The sequence below is a fragment of the Manis javanica genome, chromosome 14, assembly GCF_040802235.1.
Source record: "Manis javanica isolate MJ-LG chromosome 14, MJ_LKY, whole genome shotgun sequence".
NCBI lineage: Eukaryota > Metazoa > Chordata > Mammalia > Pholidota > Manidae > Manis > Manis javanica.
Window position 1 is genome coordinate 45231051 of NC_133169.1, and position 13758 is coordinate 45244808.

Below are 13758 nucleotides of genomic sequence, written 5' to 3' on the forward strand. Positions count from 1 at the left end.
TTATTGAGGAAGGTAAATACACTTTTCCTGTTGAAATGTTGTATGCCATTTATAAACTCTAACATGTCGAAATAAATGTCAGTTTCCAAATGCTGATGGAATAAAACAATATGTATGATTTCTATGTTACTGGATGATGTGTTCGTCTTCATGAGACTGAAATTTTGCAGAGGAAGAGTGACTTAATTTAACTGAGGGGGACTATTTCTGGTAATTACAGCTTTGGAACAAAGTCTTAGTCATATTTGTGTTTTCCTATTGAAATTACCAATGGGTGACCTAAACCCAAATGACAGACTGTGGAGTGAGGCCTGCGTACACAGCAGAGATGAGGCTGGTACAGACTGTGGGTCCCGCTCCTGTGAGGCAGTGCCCTTAGGGTAGCCTGGGATGTTAGGCACTTACCATGAAAACTTCAGTTTTAAAGATCTGTAATATGATAAAAAAAAAAAAAGTCTGTCCTAGACTGTTGGGGAAGATTATATGTGGTGCAGCATTAAAAATTTGCTGGGATGCTTTAAATCTAGACAATCAAGGCTCATTATTCTACTGCTGCCATCAATGATTCTGCAAGTTAAACACACACTGAGCTGCCCACATCAGTCTCCAGCACCTGGGCAGGGAAGTCGGGACAAGCCGGGAGGGGGTTTCCTCGCAGGCACAGACAGTGGGTCCTCATGTCAGGAGTGCTTGGTGGGCTGTTCAGTGGGGCTCCAGCACAGTCACGCCCGCTTATCAAAGTGCATCAGCAGTTTTCCCAGGACCCTCTAGCACCTTCTGTGTTGCCTCCATTCACTCAGCCAAGAGCTCCCAGGCCTTCAGTGTTCTGGCCACTGTGTGGGTCCGGCTTCACTTTGACGGCAAATAGGAGCTCAGTGGGCAGGGGTGTTTGGAGTGTATTGGACAGCTTTTGAATATTGCATAGAACTCAGCTCCATCCACCAGTGGGGTGGAACTTGATAGAAAAATTATTGTTTCATTGTGTTCCAGACTAGTTGGATGCATATAGGAAGACATCAAAGTCATTTGCAGTGTTGTCTAATCTTACAGCACACCAGAACATGGGACTGTAATAACCTGAAGATCATAATTAGACTTTGTGATGATTACAAGAATATACAAGGTATTTGATATGTGTAATTTCCTCCTGAAATATCCCAACTTATAGGCCCTTCTAAACTCTGCAGAAAGAGAAGCCAATTATTTCATTTTACCTTCCTGTTTCTAAGAGTCTTTAAAATTTAACCTTCAACATGTCAGAAAATGAAGAGGTAGAAAGGTCTAATTTCTGGAAGAGATTATGTGAATGAAACTATTACCAATTGTCTTCAGAAAATCAGATATTTTGTTTCATTGGTCATTTTAATTTACTTTATTTTATTTGTTTTAAAATTCTACTTTAAATAACATTTATATAGCAATTGTCACTGAGTAGAGACCATAACCTCCTTATGCTTAATGAAGTTTAATTTTACTTTGATTCATATTCAGCATCCAGCACAGACACAGGCTGAGAGCGGCAGACTTAGCAGTCACCAGCAAACGGGGTTAGAGCATGTCAGTGTTGCTCAGTTTTCCTCTGTGCATCTCAATTTCTATGAAAAATTAATTGCTATGTGCATTAAAATAGATGATATTTGGGAAAAGTAAATAAAGCCTTGTCTGACAAGGAGCAATGACCAAGCCATTTCAAGAGTCTCCCTGACAGAGTTATGAGGAATGGGATTTGAACTTGGAGAAACATGAGCTAGACAGAAACAAGATGGGATTCTGCCCAGAGCTCTGACTCAGGAGTATATATCAAGTTCAATTACTCAAATGTATGAATACATCATGAAACTGGACAACTGAAGGACTGTACTCAATCATGAGGCAAATATTAGGAGCTATGTCATAGATTCAGCACTATTTCTGTACATAAAATATCTTTACAGATACTATGCATACTTATTCTACTGTAACTCATATTGGTCTAAACAATCAACTTCCCTTAATCCTCTCAACAATTCATGATATCAAAAGTTACCTTATTGGTTTTTTAATTTAATTTTCAATGGAATAATGGGTACAGGAGTATCTGTGTCCAGCACTATGATCAGCTGAGATTCTGGTCTCCTGACTCAATGGCCCTCGGGTGTATGAGAGGCCAGTCATGTGTGAGAAACCTTACCTGCTCCTGGGAGTGTGTGGCTTACCCCACACAAAAGAGATTAAATGAGCAACCCTATACTATGGAAGAAGAATTCAAATATTGGGTGTAGATAATCCCTGAACTATGATGCAGTTACTTCCTAAATCTCTCTGACATGGAATACACATCCAAAACTTTTATAATATTCTCACTGGATTCTCAAAGCCAAGAGGTAATTAAATATATGCTTGTATAACACAAGCACTGGAAATAAAATCTTCAATTCCATTTTTCAATAATTTAATGTTTTATTTATATTTTTATTGACCTATAGCTGATATACAATCTTGTATTGGTTTCAAGTATGCAACATAGTGTTTTAGCAGTTATATATATTACTAAATCCTCAGCCCAACTAGTGTCGTTATTAGTAGTCAGCATAGAAAGATGTTACAGATTTGCCTACTACTGTGTCTATGTACTTTCATCCTCATGAGTAATTTATATTTTGATTGAGATTTTTGTGCCTCTTTATCTGCATCACCTGTATCTCCTGCCTATCTCACGCCCTCCCCATGGTAACCACCAGTCACATCTCACTGCCTATGAGTCCACTGCTGTTTTGTAAATTTTCTTTTGTTTTTAAACCATATATAAGTCTTTCTCCACCTGGTATATGCCACCTAAGAGAGTACCCTTTGGGTCCATCCATGTGGCCTGGAATGGCAGGATTTCTTCCTTTTCTGTGTGTGAACACTATTCCAATGCTCATGTGTGCCTCACCTTTTTCCACTCATCTTTTGATGGACACATTTGTTGCTCCATATTTTGGCTATTGTAAATTTTGTAGCAATAAACAAAGTTTTGCATATAATTTTTGAATCAGAGATTGTGTTTTCTTTGGGCAAATTCCTGTAAGTGGAGTTACTGGGTCTATGGTATTTCTATGTGTAGTTTTTTGAGCAACCTTCATACTGTTTTCCATAATGGTTGCACAAATTTACAATCCCACCAACACTGTAGGAGAGGTCCAATTTCTCCACATCTTCACCAATATTTGTTACTTTTTATCTTTCAGATAGTGGCCATTCTGACTGGTGTGAGGTGTATCTCATTGAAATCATTTTGAATTTATGGAGGCTCTTTCTGTGGCTTAGTATGTTATCTATTTTGGAGGAAGTTCCATGTACACTTGAGACAAATGTGTATCTGGCTGCATTTGTGGAATGTTCTGTAGCTATCTGTTAAGTACATCTGATTTTATGTATTGTTCAGTGTTTGCCTCTGTTTGCCTGTTTTTTATTTGTTTTCTGTCTGGTTGGTGTGTCTGTTGAAGTGAGTAATATGTTAAAGTCTCCTAAAATGAATGTGTTAGAAACTATTTCCCCCTTTAATTCTGTTAGTATTTGTTTCACATATTTAGGTGCTCCTATGTTGGGTGCATAGATATTTATAATGGTTATATCCTCTGGTTGGACGGTCCCCTTGATCATTGTGAAATGTCCTTCTTTGTCCCTCATTACTTTGTTGTGAAGTCTATTGTGTTGGATACAAGTACAGCTACTCCTGAGTTTTTCTCCTTATCACTTGCATGAATTACCTTTATTCCATCCTTTTACTGATAGTCTGTGCATGTCTTTGGGCCTGAGATGAGTCTCATGTAGGAAGCACATAGATAGATGAGTCTGTTTATTTACTCATTCTTCCCTTTATGTTTTCTGATGGGTGCATTAAGTCCATTCACATTTAAGGTAATTATTGATAGGAATGTTGTTATTGCAATTTTATTCATTGCTTTCTGGTTGTTTTAATAGTGTCTCTCTATTACTTTCTTCCTCTCTTGTATGCTTCTCTTGTTATTTGATAGTTTTCTTTAGTGTTGTTTTTGGATTTCTCTTTTATAATCTTTTTGTGTATCTATTATACATTTTTGTGGTTACTGTAAGGTTCAAGGATATCTCCCTGACTATAGAACAGTCCATATTAAGCTGATGCTTGGTTTACTTAAGTACGTTTTTCTTATTTCTCCTCCACACTTTATGTATTAGATGTCATAATCTGCACTTTTTGTGTATCCCTTGACTAAATTTGTGTATACTTGGTTTTAATTTTGTTTGTTTTAATTTGATACTTACTTGGTAAGTACTTTGTAGTATTTTGTTCACTACATTTACTTTGGGTTTATTTTCCTTGTTGAAAACTATTTGGCATTAGAAACCTTTGCATCTCCTGCAGTTCCTTTAATGTTTCTGTAATGCTGATTGAATGGTCATGAATTCCTTGTGTTGTCATTTATCCAGGAATTGTTTAATCTTGCTTCATATTTGAATGAGAATCTTGCTTTTAGAGGATTCTTGGTGAATATCCTTCAGGTTCAGTACATCAAGCATATCATGCCCCTGGCTTCTGCCTGTACGGTTCTGCTGAGTAGTCTGCTGACAGCCTGATGGGGTTTCACTTATAACTAATATTTTTAATTCTCTGGTTGACTTCAGTACTCTCTCCTGTGGTTAAACTTTGTTATGCTTCCTGGTGTGCAGGGTAATGGCTTCATGAAAAAGGTATCCTTGGTGCACAGCAGCTGAAGACAGTTTACTCCCCAGTGCCCGGTTCTCCTTTAAGGTGGGGCCCTAGGGTGCCGCTGGTGGGCAATGGGCAGGGCTGCCTTTCTGCCTGTCTGCCAGCAGTGGTTGGTCTGGGTCAGCAGAGGAGCCCGTAGGCCTCTGGGCCCTTTGGGTGCCTTGAGGCACTTCTGCTGGGATGAACTATAGGTAGAGCTGCCCTCTGCCTGCTTGTCAGCAAAGGCAGCTGCTGCTGGGCCAAGATGGCAGGACAGGGCAGGAGTGCAGGGAGCTGCTGTGGGCGTCCTTCCAGTGAGGGAGCTAGAGTACAGGGCTGGCTCATGCACGCGCCCACCATGTGGACCGGGGGAGGGGGAGGGGCACCTGGAAGTGTCCTCCTCTGCCTGCAGGCACTGCAGTCTGCCTGGCTGAATGGGCTGGGCAGGGCGGGGGCACAAGGAAGGGCTGCAGGAAGGGAGATGGAGCATTCGTAGCGTGTTCCTGTGAATACCCAGCCTGCTGGGCTGAGGCGTGGCTGGGGAGGCACCATCCACCTGCCCTTTATCCTTGAATAGAACTCCCTTGACTATGCTTATGTGGCTAAATGCTGGTAAACTTTTCAATGTGTGGTCTCCGCTTGGATCTCAGTGGGGCCGATGGAGGATGCCTTTCCTCCACAAGTTACAGGATCGCAGCCTCCCAGAATGCTGCACATCTCCCTGGAGTGCAGCCCTGTCAATCACCAAAGCTCAGTGCTACGTGGACTCATCTGCCTGGAGCATTTATCTGGGCCCGTGTGCTAGATTCCGAGCACTTATCCTCTCTCTGCTCCACTCCTCTCCCCCACACTTGTGGGCCGGAATAGGGAATAGGTCTGGGTCCCAATCAGTCATGGTTCCGTCACTTCACCTTTCGCAGTTTTACCTTTCCTTCACCAGGTGCAGATGGTCTATTCTGTTGTTTTCGGGTCATTTTCAGTGTTAGTAGTATTTCTGCAGTTGCTTCCTTATTTTGTACAAGGAGGATGTCTCTGCTTTGCCTTCCTCCCCTGCTGTCGTTTCTGCAGCTCAATAAGTTAGTATTTGCTTAATCAGAATCTCTGTAATTTTCTAATACATGTTGATGGATGATGGTATCATGAAGAAACCCCATGACCTGATCCCTGGCAACTCCAGTATAAATTTCAAATATTTTAACCCATATTTGTGAATTCTTCCCTTTCTTGGAAATTTGAAATTATAATGAGCAGTCCCATTTCTGCATGTGCATAGAAATTCCTCTGCTTAGGACAACTGATATGCACACAGTCACACACACACCCACACAAAAATCATATATGTGCTCATTTCAGGTGGAGGTAGCCTATGAATGGTTATTAAATCCAAATTTCTCTTCATTCATTTACGTGAATCTTCATGGAAACCATTCACTGGGTGGACAATCACACTGCACAGTCTGATTTCATCCTGCTGGGAATATTCAGTCAATCCAAACACTCAACTCTTCTGGATGTGGTTATTTTTGTAGTTTTCCTGATGGCCTTCGTGGGAAACACTGTGTTGATTCTCCTTATACACTCTGATGCCCGCCTCCACACCCCCATGTACTTTTTCATCAGCCAGTTGTCTCTCATGGACATGGTGTACATTTCCGTCACTGTGCCCAAGATGCTTGTGGACCGGGTCACGGGTGTGAACACGATCTAAGCCCCTGGATGTGGGATCCAAATGTTCCTCTATGGAACACTTGCTGGCTCAGAATTTTTCATTCTAGCTTCCATGGCCTATGACCGCTTTGCAGCCACCTGTCTCCCTCTTCGTTACCCTGTCCTCATGAACCACAGGGTATGTATTCTCCTTGCATCCAGCTGCTGGTTTTTAGCTTCTGTGCATGGATTCGTTTTTACTCCCATCATCATGACCTTCCCCTTTTGCAGATCACGGGTGATCCATCATTTCTTCTGTGAGGTCCCTGCTGTGATGAAGTTCTCCTGCTCAGACACTTCCCTCTATAAGACACTCATGTACTTCTGCTGTGTCCTCATGCTGCTCATCCCTGTGACCATTATGTCAGGCTCTTACTACTTCATCCTCCTCACAATCCACAGGATGAATTCAGCAGAGGGCCAGAAGAAGGCCTTTGCCACCTGCTCCTCCCACATGACTGTGGTCACCCTCTTCTATGGGGCTGCCTTCTACACTCATGTGCTCCCCAGTTCCTACCACACCCTTGAAAAGGATATGATTGTATCCATCTTTTACACCATAGTCACTCCTGTGCTAAACCCGTTAATCCACAGTCTCAGAAACAGGGATGTCATGATGGCTCTGAAGAAAGTTTTGAATTTGGGACCTGCCTCACTATAAGGTAGGAAGTTTCTATATTTTTCAATTTCTCTAAACATTAGAATTCTCATATCTTATGATAATAGCATTCCTTAAAATTTCATACCATACTGTCTCATATCAATTTCTCACCTTTTCATGAATTGTCTTTGTGTCCTTCAAAATTCTTTGATTTGATACACTTTTTCCATTCAAAGTTCATATACTTTGAACTATTAAAATTAGTACAATTTTAATACTATATTGTACTAATATCGTAATTAGTTATATCTATTTATAATGGGGATATCATACAATATCAGTGAGAATAAAGTGGGGCAGCTGCTTTGTACATCAGTCTGACATTTTCTCAGACTATGAAATCTAGAGTGTCTGTACGACCCTGCAATTCCAGTACTAAATGACATCCAAGGAAGACCAAACACATGTCCAAATGAAAACTATTTTATAGCAACATTATTCAGAACCATCAAAAGATTAAAAGAATCAATATATCCATAACCTGATGAATGGACAAATACCATGTAACCATACAATGAAATATTGTTTGGTCATGTAAAGCAATGAAGATCTGATGCTACAACATAACTTTTGAAAGAATTACACTATGTAAAATAATCTACCTATAAAAGACCACTCATTATGTTATTCCATTCTTATGAATCCCCCAGAACACGTAAACTGTGATGGCAGAATGTAAATTATTGTTTGATTGGGGTTAGGATGGATGAGTTAGTGGGGGGTTGAGAGTTAAAAGGTTTGGATTCCTTTTGAAGTACATGAAAACGCTCTAATTAACTAAGGAAATTGTTGCACATAGATATGAATTCATTAAAATAATTCTTATGCACTTGTAATGAGTGACTTGTGTGTACATGACAATTTCTCAATTAATGTGGTACATGGTTGTTATAAATGCATTCCACAGATTCAAGAAGCTAGTGAAAGTTTTGATCATGTAAGAGACATGGTAAATACACAAAGATAAATTAGACCTTCTAGTGATGCAATTATTACACATGAGATGAAAAACACATGGATTGAAATATATATGGGCATTCCAAAACCAAATAATAGTAAACATTAAGGCATAATTATTGAAACTATCCAAAATGAATACTGACAAAATCATCTTCCAATGTGAGAATATTTCAAATATTTAATATATGTAATTACTATGTCCAATGCAGAAAAGATAGGACATAAAAATGATTTGATGAAATAATGGACAAGTAGTTTCTGTATTTGATGAAAATGATGAGTTCACTATTGCAAGAAACAACAAAAATTCAAGCAAAAGAAACATTCTGAAACAAAAAGATACATCAGATTAATCAACATATAATCACTGATGAAAGAGATTGATCATAGAGACAAAGGATATAATAATAAAAGGCACATCACAGGAAACAATGCAGACCAGGACAAATTTCAGAAACATGTTTAAAACATACAATTTAAAAAATTAATGTAGAATTTATTCCCAGTATAAATTTCCTTCCAATCTGAAGATGAATTGTTCTAAAAGGATGAAGTTGTATATCTCTTTAAACAGAAGAAGGCCTTTGCCACCTGCTCCTCTCACATGACTGTGGTCACCCTCTTCTATGGAAAAACTGACGAAAATCAATTTTTTTGGTATAATTCCAATACTTCATCACAAATATACAAAGCAAGATGAATTCTAATACATAAAAAAATGTCTTAATGATGTAACTGACACTTTAATATGTTTTTTTCACTTTTCCCTAAAACAAAAATTGAGTCTAGCTCTACACAACTCAGGTACTAGTTGTTTATTTCAGAGGGATAATAGAGAACTTATTTTCAAAAAGTGGTGTTACAATTTTGCCATTCTTTGAGACTTGCTTAAGGAAAATTGTATAAACTATCTGTCTCTTTAGCTTTGTAACCACTCTAGTACTGGGGTGATGTTTCAGGATGGTAATATACAAATATCCTAAACTGGTCTGCTCTCCTGGTCACAACAAATCTACAGCTACTTATAGGACAGCTCTGAAAAATTATGAAACTAGATGAACATTACATTCATGAGAAAGGAAAATGGGGTCACATTCATACAGGCAGAAGAGGCAGAGGCATGTTCTTGACAAAAACCCAAAACCAGTTCAGCAGCTCACCATTAACTGGAATCCCCAAAACACAGAACTTTGCCTGCAGAGAAATGAATTAATGCTCCCATCACACACATCACTTCTTGCGCCCTGCACTGGAGAGAGCAGCCACCAAGGCACACACAGAAATGGGAATGTGTACAAGAGATATATAGAACTAGAGGAGATGAAGAACCTGCACTTAAATGGCCTACATGCAAATTCACACTTCCTAAGACCCATGACAAAAGCAGCAGTTTGAGAAATGCACAGAGACTTAGGCTAAGGAGACACACTTCCTAACCTTAAAAGAATTGCAGGAGAGGTGGGAGCCTGTTGGATATCTTCCATGGATGGACAGAATTATAGCCATGATTTATTTTATTTAACTCTACTTTAATCAGACAAAATTGGGAAGCACCATTCTGGAATCTCCATGTCCTCTGCTAGAGCAGGTTGGTGTGTAATCGCCCCTATGCCATAAACATGTTACAACCAGCTGACACACACACTGTCCTACACACACAACAGCTCCACCACCTCCAGCCCAGTGAGTGCCCAGCCCCTGGGCCCCAGTCATGCTCCTGCTGGGTGTGCTTCCTTCCTCACACAGCAGCCACATAAACTGTGGACCCACACGGGGAGGCCCCTGTAGGGCCTGGATTTATTGGTCAGGTGGAACTTCACTTCTGGACCCCATGGATAATTCATTATACAACTCCTATGTTACAAAGAGGTTGCTTCTTTGCTTATTACATAGTAAGAACCAGAATCAAGGAAAATAATGAGACAGGGGGATGTGTTCCAAGTAAAGAAAAAGACAAAATCTCTGAAGATTTAATGAAGTGTAGTAAGTAATCTATGTGACAAGGAGTTCAGAGTAATGATCATAAATATGTCCACTGAACCCAGGAAAAGAATGGATGATCATATTGAGAACTTAAGAAAGATAGAAAATACCTGTAAGTACCAAACAAGTCATGGAGCTGAAGAATATTATAATTGAACTGAATAATAAATGAGGGTTTCAGTGGGAGATGGGATGAAACAGAAGAACAGATCAGTGATCTGAAAGACAAAACAGTGGAACTTAACCAAAAAGAGCAGAAAATGTAAAAAGTATTTGAAAAGTGAAGATACTATAAAGGGACCCATGGCAAACATCAAATGGAATAACCTTCAAATTACAGGGGTTCTGAAAGGAAAAGAGCAATAAGAGAGAAGAAAAGTTAGTGGAAGAAATAATGGCAGAAAATTTTCCTAATCTAAGAAAGGAAACAGACATCTGGGTCCAGGAAACCAAAAGAGCTCCAAGTAAGATGACACCAAGGTCCTTGCACATGGTCACACTCTTAAAAATGTGAAAAAGTAAAAATTAAAGAGAGGATCTTAGAAACAGCAATAATTAAGCAACTTCTTACGTGTAAAGGAAGCACCATAAGGCTATCAGCAGACTTTTGATTAAGAATGTATCACCACTTAAAGAAGCAGGATGACATATTCAAAGCATGACAGGAGAAGTCCCCCAGCCGACCGTGATCCACCCAGCATGGCCGTCACTCAGAGCAGACGGAGAGATGAGAAGTTTCCAACAAGCAGATCCGCAAGGGCTTCATCACCAGATGAACTAAACCAGACTTACAGGAAACATGAAAGGGACTTCTATAAGCTGAAATGAAATGGCACAATTTAATGACAATAAACATGTGAAAGTAAAATCATCACTGGAAAAGTTATATGAAAAGAGAGCAAAAGACAGGATTATGGATGGCGGTGTGAGAGGTGAGATAGAAACCTCCTCCCCAAACTATATATATCATGAAAATATAGAAAATACATCAAATCCTGAAAGAGCAACAGAAGGAAGGCTGCGGCAGACTGTCTACACCTGGGGAAACCAGTAGACCTCAAGGAAAAGGGTAACGTACCAAAGCTGCGATCTGGAGGGACCCAAGCCCTTCCTCCATCCCAGCTCACCAGCAGGAGGAAGAAAAATGGAGCAGGGAGGGGGTAGAGAACTAGGATTGCTGAATGCCCAGTACTGGAGATCTGCCCTGGGAGCCCAAACCTACATTATATGGTGTCCTGGAGATTAGTGGGGTTGGAAAGCTAAGACAGGCAGAATACTTGGAAAGATTGAGATCCAGCCACTTGTGGAAAACGGATCCACGTCTGGCCACTCTGGGAAAAAAGAAAGGCAGGCAGTCTGAGAGACTTCCTAACAGCGAGAGGGCTGCTAAAGGGGTAGGAATTTCACAGAACTTGCTGCTCAGGAGGAAGGACAGGTGGACAAAATTGTCCTGGCATGCTCTGTCCAGCAGTTGGGAACTTTCAGGAGTTTCATGTGTTCCACCCCCCTGGCTGGCTGCCTAGCTTTGAGGCCCCACACCATGATACACATTCTGCTGCACATTCATCATGTGCAACACCAGCTCACAAAGCAGCTGTCCCCTCTATTGCACCAGGCTAGCCCTGCCTACAGCAGCTACAGGTGCAAAGCATAGAGGCTTCTCCCTGTGTTCTCTGCCCACTGGCCATAGCAAGGGAGACAGTCACTGCAGCTGGGAAGCAGGAAAGACCTCTTTCCTCCTGACATGTACCAGAGCTGCTCCCCTGTGACCCCCACCATTGCTCTAGGGGCTGAGCAGCTCCAAAGAGTAGAGCTTTTGGGCACTAGAGGGCAACACCTACAAATATGAAACATCAAAGAAACCTGTTTCAACCCCAAATTCCACAAACATCAGAAAGAGTGCCAAGTGAAACTGAATTCATCAATCTTCCTGAAAGAGATTTCAAAATAAAGATCACAAACATGCTCATGATGCTACAGAAAAATATTCAAGAACTTAGTGAGGAATTTAGGAATGAGATACAAATGTTCAAGAATACAGTATCTGAAATGAAATGTACAATGGAGGGATTTAACAGCAGACTAAATGAAGTAGAGGGGACAGTAAATGAAATGGAAATCAGAGAGCAGGAATACAAAGAAGCTGAGGCACAGAGAGAAAAAGGATATCTAGGAATGAAAGAATATTGAGAGAACTGTGTGACCAATCCAAATGGAATAATATTTGCATTATAAGGGTACCAGAGGAAGAAGAGAGAGAAAGGGATAGAAAGTATCTTTGAGGAGGTAATTGCTGAAAACTTCCCCAACCTGGGGAAGGAGATAGTCTCTAAGGCCTGGAGGTACACAGATCTCCCAACATAGGACATATAATACAACTCAAGGAAGACAACACCAAGACATATAATAATTAAAAAGGTAAAGATCAAGGATAAGGACAGAGTATTAAAAGCAGCCAGAGAAAAAGAACACATACAAAGGAAAACCCATCAGGCTATGATCAGACTTCTCAACAGAAACCTTACAGGCCTGGAGAGAGTGACATGATATATTTAATGCAATGAAGCAGAAGGGCCTCAAACCAAGAACACTCTACTCGGCGAGATTATCATTTAAATTTGAAGGAGGGATTAAAAAATTTCCAGATAAGCAAAAGCTGAGAGAATTTACCTCCCACAGACCATCTCTACAGTGCATTTTAGAGGGTTTGAAATAGATAGAAGTGTTCCTAAAGCTAAATAGCTATCACCAAAAGAAATAAAACTATAGTAAAGGAAGTAGACCAATTAATTACTAAGCAGATGCAAAGTCAAATCAACCACCCCCAAAGTCAGTCAAGGGATACACAAAGAGTACAGAATATCTGCAAAGTGTAGCCAGTATTAAATGATTAGATCAAGGTTAAACAGAGGTGGGTGGGGTAAGAATTTCATCAAAGATGTAGAATGAGCCAATGGCACCATCAAAGGCATGCTCTCTGCAGCGTTGGTTCCCAGGGGCAGCAGGAGGAGCAGTGGTTTGCAGGACCCGTGGCAGCTGAAACTGTAAGGGGGGATGACTATTGGTGGTGACACCTAGTCCCCAGGTGGAGGAACTCAGCCAACTGTGGCCGAAATGGTGCTGAGGGAGTAAACACCCAGACCTCCGTCTGCTCCTGCCCTCCAGTCCCCTGCTGAGGTCTATCACCAGACAAACCATCCAGAAGGCAGAGGGACAAGTCACCGCTTCCGGCCACAGAGCAGACGTGGAGGAGCAGAGATGCATGAGGGGGAGAACAGAGACTCTGCAGCACAGTCAGAATGTGAGCAGCTGCAGCTCTTTCTTCTCAGACGGTGGGTCTAAATTAGCCAGTGTTGTTTAACATGCAAATTAACAATTTGTATAAAAAATTAAAAAGTAATTGATCTTTTGAGTCTGTAATACCCCACTGGAAATCTGTCCTAAAAAGGTTATCATATATGTGAAGAAAGATATCTGTATAAAAATATTCATTTTTGAGTAATATTTATCGAGATAATACAATGGCACCATTAAGTTGTTAATGGGGAATTTTGTTTATTTATTTAATAATACCTATCTATTTATTTATTATTTTCACTGAATTATAGATGACATAAAATATTATATAAGCTCCATGTGTACAGAACAGTGACTTGAAGATTATGAAATGCTCACCACTATACATTCAGTTTCGATGTCACCTACACAGTTAATAAAACATTACTGACTATATTCCCTATCATGTATTTTTGTCACC

General features: G+C 40.3%; 1 pseudogene; it reads left to right on the forward strand.

Annotated features, from left to right (window-relative positions):
* Positions 1–6107: 6107 nt before the first annotated feature.
* On the forward strand, positions 6108–13343 carry LOC108387457 (olfactory receptor 2T29-like; annotated as a pseudogene).
* Positions 13344–13758: the final 415 nt, after the last annotated feature.